Consider the following 6,892-nt stretch of genomic DNA (forward strand, 5'->3'; position numbering starts at 1 on the left):
AGTTTTAGCTCTTCCATTTAAGTCTTTGATCCATTTTGATTTAGACTTTCTATATGGTACAAGGTAGGGATCCATTTTCATAGCTTCACATGTGAATTTTCAGTTATTCCAACCCCATTTGTTGAAGAGATTATTCTTTCTCTCATTGAATTGTCTTGCTGGTCCTTGTCAAAAATTAATTGGTCATAGGTATATGGCTTTATTCCTGAACTCTCATTGATCTATATGTCTATATGCTAGCACTGCACCATTTTTATTATTGTAGTTTTGTGGTATCTTTGGAAATCAGAAAGCACAAGTTCTCCAACTTTGTTTTTCTTTTTTTTTTTTTTTTGAGATGGAGTATCACTCTGTTGCCCAGGTTGGAGTGCAGTGGCATGGTCTTGGCTCACTGCAACCTCCGCCTCCCAGGTTCAAGTGATTCTCCTGCCTCAGCCTCCCAAGTAGCTGGGACTACAGGTACATACTACCACACCCGGCTAATTTTTGTATTTTTAGTAAAGACAGGGTTTCACCACATTGGCCAGGCTGGTCTTGAACTCCTGACCTCAAGTGATCTGCCCACCTCAGCCCCCCAACGTGCTAGGATTACAGACACGAGCCACCACGCCCAGCCTGTTTTTCTTTTGATTGCAATAACACATGAATTTTAAGATCAGCCTTTCCATTTCTGCAAAAAAAAAAAAAGTTATTAGGATATTAATAGGGATTTAGACAGCTTTGGGGCAGAATTGCCATTTTAATAACACTAAGTCTTCCAATCTTTGAACATGGGATATTCTGATGGCTAATTTTATGTGTCGACTTGGCTAGACCACAGTACCCAAATATTTAGTTAAATACTATTCTAGATATTTCTGTAAAGGTATTTTTTGGGTGGGATAAGCATTTATATCTGTAGACTTTGAGTCAAACAGATTGCTCTCCATAATGTGAATGGGCCTCATTCAATCAGTTGAAGAGAAAAAAAAACTGAAGTTTCCTAAGGAAAGAAGAATTCTGTCAGCAGAATGCCTTCAGACTCCAGCTGTATGATCAATTCTTCACTGGGTCCCCAAGCCTGCTTCCCTACCACGAAGGTTTTTTGTTTTTGTTTTTGTTTCTATTTTTGTTTTGTTTTGTTTTGTTTTTTTGAGAAGGAGTCTCGCTCTGTCACCCAGGCTGGAGTGCAGTGGCGCGATCTCTGCTCACTGCAAGCTCCGCCTCCCATGTTCAGGCCGTTCTCCGGCCCGAGTAGCTGGGACTACAGGTGCCTGCCACCATGCCCGGCTAATTCTTTTCTTTTTTTTTTTTTTTTTTTTTGTATTTTTAGTAGAGACGGGGTTTCACCGTGTTAGCCAGGATGGTCTGGATCTCCTGACCTCGTGATCCGCCCGCCTCAGCCTCCCAAAGTGCTGGGATTACAGGCGTGAGCCACCGCGCCCGGCCACCATGAAGGTTCTAAACTTGTTTCCACAGTTGCAGAAATCAATTCCTGAAAATAAATCCCCCCTCCTATATACATACACACACACACACACACACACACACACACACCGCATTGGCTCTGTTTCTGGGGAGAACCTTCAGTAATGCACATGCCTGTTCTTTTATTTACGTCTTCTTTAATTTCCTATTAAAAAAATAAAAGTTTCTTCCTAATTCTAGTTAGGAATGTTCTTACCTTAGGAAAGTGAAAGAACTCTAGCTAGGGCTTACGGAGGTACTAAACCAAAACACCTTTTATCCCAACCTCAACCCTGGAAAGATAAAGCAAAGTGAAAGAAAATGCACAGCAAAATAGACATAATCGTGAAGATTTTTAAAGAATAATTTTTTAAAATTAAACATTATGCAAATACGTGCCACACTTGCTTTGTCCATGCATATGCGCTATACACAATTTTGAAAAATACTGTGTTGTCCTCTTGTTTTAAAAGTCATATACAGGCCGGGCACGATGGCTCACGCCTGTAAATCCCAGCGCTTTGGGAGGCCGAGGCTGCGGATCACCTGAGGTCAGGAGTACGAGACCAGCCTGACCAATGTGGTGAAACCTTGTCTCTACTAAAAATACAAAAATGAGCAGGGCGTGGTGGCACGTGCCTGTAATCCCAGCTACTCAGGAGGCTGAGGCAGAAGAATCGCTTGAACGTGGGAGGCAGAGGTTGCAGTGAGCCGAGATCACACCACTGCACTCCAGCCTGGGTGACAGAGTGAGACTCCGTCTAAAAAAAAAAAAAAAAAAAGTCATATACAAAATTTTGTTTTGTTTTGTTTTGTTTTGTTTCATTTCTTGCTGCCTAGCCCCTTCGTCATCCCAAGATTTTCTTTACAAGGACCTAAGCATAATTCACTCATTACCTTGGGGTATGAGGGCAAGAGTCAGTCTGTGTGGCAGGGGTGTGCTTGTGTAGGGGAGGAGCAGAAGAGGCCTTTTATCAAATTACAACAAAATGTCTGGTTTGGACATGAAAAGCAGTGTCAAGGAGCTGTTTGAAATTTTAACTGTTCTACACTCATGAAAAAGAAAAAAGAAGTCAGCTTTGAGAATGAAGCTATGTTACAAGTTAAAGTTGGAGGGCTTTTAGTGTGTCTGTTACAGCTTCATTTTCTTTTTCTTTTTCTTTTTCTTTTTTTTTTTTTTTTTTAAAGCAGGGTCTCATATCTGTCACCCAGGCCGGAGTGTAGTGGCACGATCTGGGCTCACTGCAGCTTCCGCCTGCTGGGTTCAAGAGATTCTCATGCCTCAGCCTCCTGAGTAGCTGGGATTAATGGGGCACACCACTATGCTTGGCTTTTTTTTTTTTTTTTTTTTTTTTTTTTTGTATTTTTAGTAGAGATGGGTTTTGGCCTTGTTGTCCATGGCTGGTCTCAAATTCCTGACCTCAAATGATCCACCCGCTTCGGCCTCCCAAGGTGCTGGGAATACAGACCTGAGCCACCGTGCCCAGATGTCTGTCATAGTTTTCTTGGTGGCCTAGAATACTGTTGTACAGTGTTTTATCTACCTTTTCATTAAAATATAATTTACTTACACTTGGCATCAACAAGACTTCTGGTACTACAGACGCGCAGTGTCAGAATAGGCTTAGTGCCTCCTTGTTGATGTTTGTTTTGTTTGTTTTAATTGCAATGAGCACTCTAACGTCTTCTTTAATTTCTTTCAGCAATGTTTTGTATTTTCCAGAGTACAATTCTTGCATCTCCTTGGTTAAATTTATTCTGAAGCATTTTATTCTTTTTGATCATATGCTTATTTTTATACCTGTATGAGAGCTACGGATTTAGCTTTTTCTGAAAGTCATCTCTTAGCAAATGAATATGTAATTTCCTTTGATCAACAGAGTGTTATGGATCCCCTACTTGAAGACTCTTTGGATTATCACATGGCTTCATACAGAGTTTTATTCATATTATTAAAGTAAAGGTGTAATCTTCTCTCTCTCTCTCCAATCCTGCTTGTATACTTCCTATCCTCAGTGGTGGGATGAACTTAAAGGGTCTAGATTCAGCCGGGCTCGGTGGCTCACGCCTGTAATCCCAACACTTTGGGAGGCCGAGGTGGTGGGGGGGGTATCACTTGAAGTCAGGAGTTCGAGACCAGCGTGGCCAACATGGCAAAACCTCGTGTCTACTAAAAATACAAAAATTAGCCAGGCATGGTGGCGGGTGCCTGTAATCCCAGCTACTCGGGAGGCTGAGGCAGGATAATCACTTGAGCCCAGGAGGTGGAGGATGCAGTGAGCCAAGATCACATCACTGTACTCCAGAGTGGGCGACAAGATGGAAACTCCATCTCAAAAAATAAAAATAAAAATAAAGAAGTTTTATTTCTGTACAGTATACAATGCTGTTTGAAAGCATTACAAGTGTTGCTAAACTAGACATCTCCAAGGCACATCAAGTGAAAAAAAGCAGAATGTAAAATAGTGTGTATAATGTTATATTTTACATAACTAGAAAGGAAAAGTAAAATGTATTATGTACATTTGCACCTATTGCACAAAGAACATTAAGGAGAATACATAGGAAACTAAGAAGAATTGTCATATATAGGAGGTAGTGCTGAGAACTGAGCAGATGTGGATTATGAAGAAGAAGAAAATCTTCACTTTTAGTTACTGTTTATGTGAATGTATTAACTTTTCATATATATGCATATCTATATCCTTAATTTTTAATGGATCAAAAGAAGCTGTCTCTTTTTTTTCTTTTCATTCTTATTGTGTTGATGTTGAAAATTATTGTCCCTCATTTTAAAACCATATTCCATCTTACACTGCACTGAAGAGAGGAAGATAACCCAGGATAGATAGTAGGAAGTGTGGGTGGGTTAACAATTTCTTGTTTTGTTAGTTTTTCTATTACTTCCTTAATAAACTAGCACAAATTTAATAGCTTAAAACAACATCCATTTATTATCACACAGTTCTGTGCATTATAAGTCTGGCAGGGTGTCATCAAACTAATACCAAAATGTCAGCAGGCCCGTCCATGTCCCTTATGGAGGCTCTAGGGGAGAATTCGTTTTCAAACTCACTCAGATTGTCAGTAGCATTCAGTTCCCTGCAGCTGTAGGACTGAGATAACGGTTTACAGGTTGTTCACAGTTTCTAGCAGATGCCTGAGTTCTCTGGCTGGTGGCTCCCTTCGTTTTCAAAGTCAGCAACTGCCTGTGGAATCCTTCTTATACTTAAATCTTTATATATCATCTAATATACAATGGACTACGTAGTAGGTACTCTTTATTAATTCATTCTAAAGAAATTTTTTTCAGTCGCTGACTTTGAGCTACTTAATGTTCTTGACGTGAAAAATCACAGCACTGAGCAAAACAGAGGGAGCCCCTTCCCTTTGTGATTCGCCCACTATGTCCTTGGCGCTGTTTTTGAGCCATTATTTGCCGCATTATTTATCAATATTGTTAATGTCATTTCCATATCAACCCATGTTTTAAAATAAGAGAAGGGTAAAAATATGTTGGGAGGATGAGGAGTGAAGGAAGAAATGTAAATGAGACACGTGCCAGGCACACGGGGACCCAGTGACCAGACTCCAAGAAAAGCACAGGACAGAAAGAGCGAGGTGCTAAGACTTCGAGTGGACCCAGAGGCTCTGGCCCTCCTATCTCCCACCACGCACTCCATTTTCGTTACATTTCAAACCTATCGCTTTTATGATATATGTTCAAAAATTGTTTAATGAATTGTAAATAGCTTGGTAAGGACCGCATCATAAATGGCTTGGTATGGGCCACATCGAGAACGGCTGTCAAATATAAGCCTAAGGCTAACCACGGATCCATTTTAACGCTGAGCAGTTGTGGTTGCAAGTCTGGAGCTTGGCAGAAAGCAACGTCACAAGTCTGGCTTTTTCCCACATAGACTGAACCCTCGCCCTCAAAGCTACAAACACAACAATTTAACCAACTGAGTGATCAACTAGGGGAAGAATCAATATGATCTCTTTCAAAAGCTTAAAATATGTCAAAATAGTATTATCTCAGAAAGTTTTTTTCCCAAAATAATACAAAACATTATCGAATTCTTATTTTCCCCTTTTCTAAAATCACCCACCCACCTCATTGAATTTCCTTTAAAAAATCTTCATCCTGGCCGGGCGCGATGGCTCATGCCTGTAATCTCAGTGCTTTGGGAGGCCAAGGCAGGCGGATCACCTGAGTTCAGGAGTTCAAGACTAGCCTGGTCAACATGGTGAAACCCCGTCTCTACTAAAAATACGAAAATTAGCCAGGCGTGGTGGCACACGCCTGTAATCCCAGCTACTTGGGAGGCTGAGGCAGGAGAATTGCTTAAACCTGGGAGGCAGAGGTTGCAGTGAGCCAAGATCGCGCCGCTGCACTCCAGCCTGGGCGTCAGAGCAAGACTCTGTCTCAAAAACAAACAAAACAAACAAATAAAAAAAACCTCTTCATCCTAACTCGTATATATTTCTTCAAAAGAATAAAAAACGTGCAAATCTAATGCTTGTCTAGCTATTGCAACCACATTTACAAATGGATAGGCAGGGCTCCGGAGTTGGATGTAAGACCGTAGTATACAATCCAGGTGTGGTCGATTTAAAAAAAAAAAGAAAAGAAAAGAAAAAAATTCCTGTCTAGCTAGTGCAACTACATTTATAAATGGATAGGCGAGGCTCCGGAGTTCGATGTAAAACCGAAGTTTACAAGCGAGGTGTGGTCGGTTTAAAATAAAAACGAAAAAGGAAGAAAAAAAAAACAACGAACTAAGTGGCCCGTACGGGGATCGAACCCGCGACCTTGGCGTTATTAGCACCACGCTCTAACCAACTGAGCTAACCGGCCTCCTCGGTGGGAGGGCCTTTTCTTATGTTTATTTAAATCATACCTGATCCATGCCCGCTGATTTTTTTTTTTTTTCCTTTGTAATAGAAGCGTTACTTTCACTTTTATTAATAAAATATATTTTTTTAAGAAAAGGAGAATTCCTCACTGTAGGCACAGGTTAAACCATGCTTTTTCAGGGAAAACAGTCTCAAACTACTGATTCTGACTGGAGAAAACTCAGATTCAACGACCCCAAGCAGGGCTTCCTTTCCCTCACCAGGTGAAGGACTCAGAACAAACCAAAAAGCAGCTCCAAGCTTGCAATCGCGGCCAGTTCCTCACGGAACCGACCGCAGAGCCGCCGCAGGTTCGGAGGGTTCGGAGGACTCGGAGGGTGCGGATTCCTCTCTGTTCCTTGAGACCATTCCAGCCAGGTGGGCTCTTCGGCCTGGGAACCTGGGAAAGTGCACTCTCTTGCCTCCTGGCCTCGCGGTGATTCCGCAGTCACCAGGACCCGAAATTCACAGCTGTGCGTCCTAAGCTTGCAGCTCCACAAACGATAAAATCAGACTTGGCCCTGCAGTCCCGGGCATCGGGCCCTTG

General features: G+C 41.6%; 1 non-coding gene across 1 annotated transcript; it reads right to left on the minus strand.

Moving 5' to 3' along the window:
• Positions 1-6,233: 6,233 nt before the first annotated feature.
• On the minus strand, positions 6,234-6,307 carry TRNAI-AAU. The gene has a single exon. It is a non-coding gene; the product is annotated as a tRNA-Ile (tRNA).
• Between the last annotated feature and the right edge of the window lie 585 nt (positions 6,308-6,892).

Source organism: Nomascus leucogenys, chromosome 22a (genome assembly GCF_006542625.1).
Source record: "Nomascus leucogenys isolate Asia chromosome 22a, Asia_NLE_v1, whole genome shotgun sequence".
NCBI lineage: Eukaryota > Metazoa > Chordata > Mammalia > Primates > Hylobatidae > Nomascus > Nomascus leucogenys.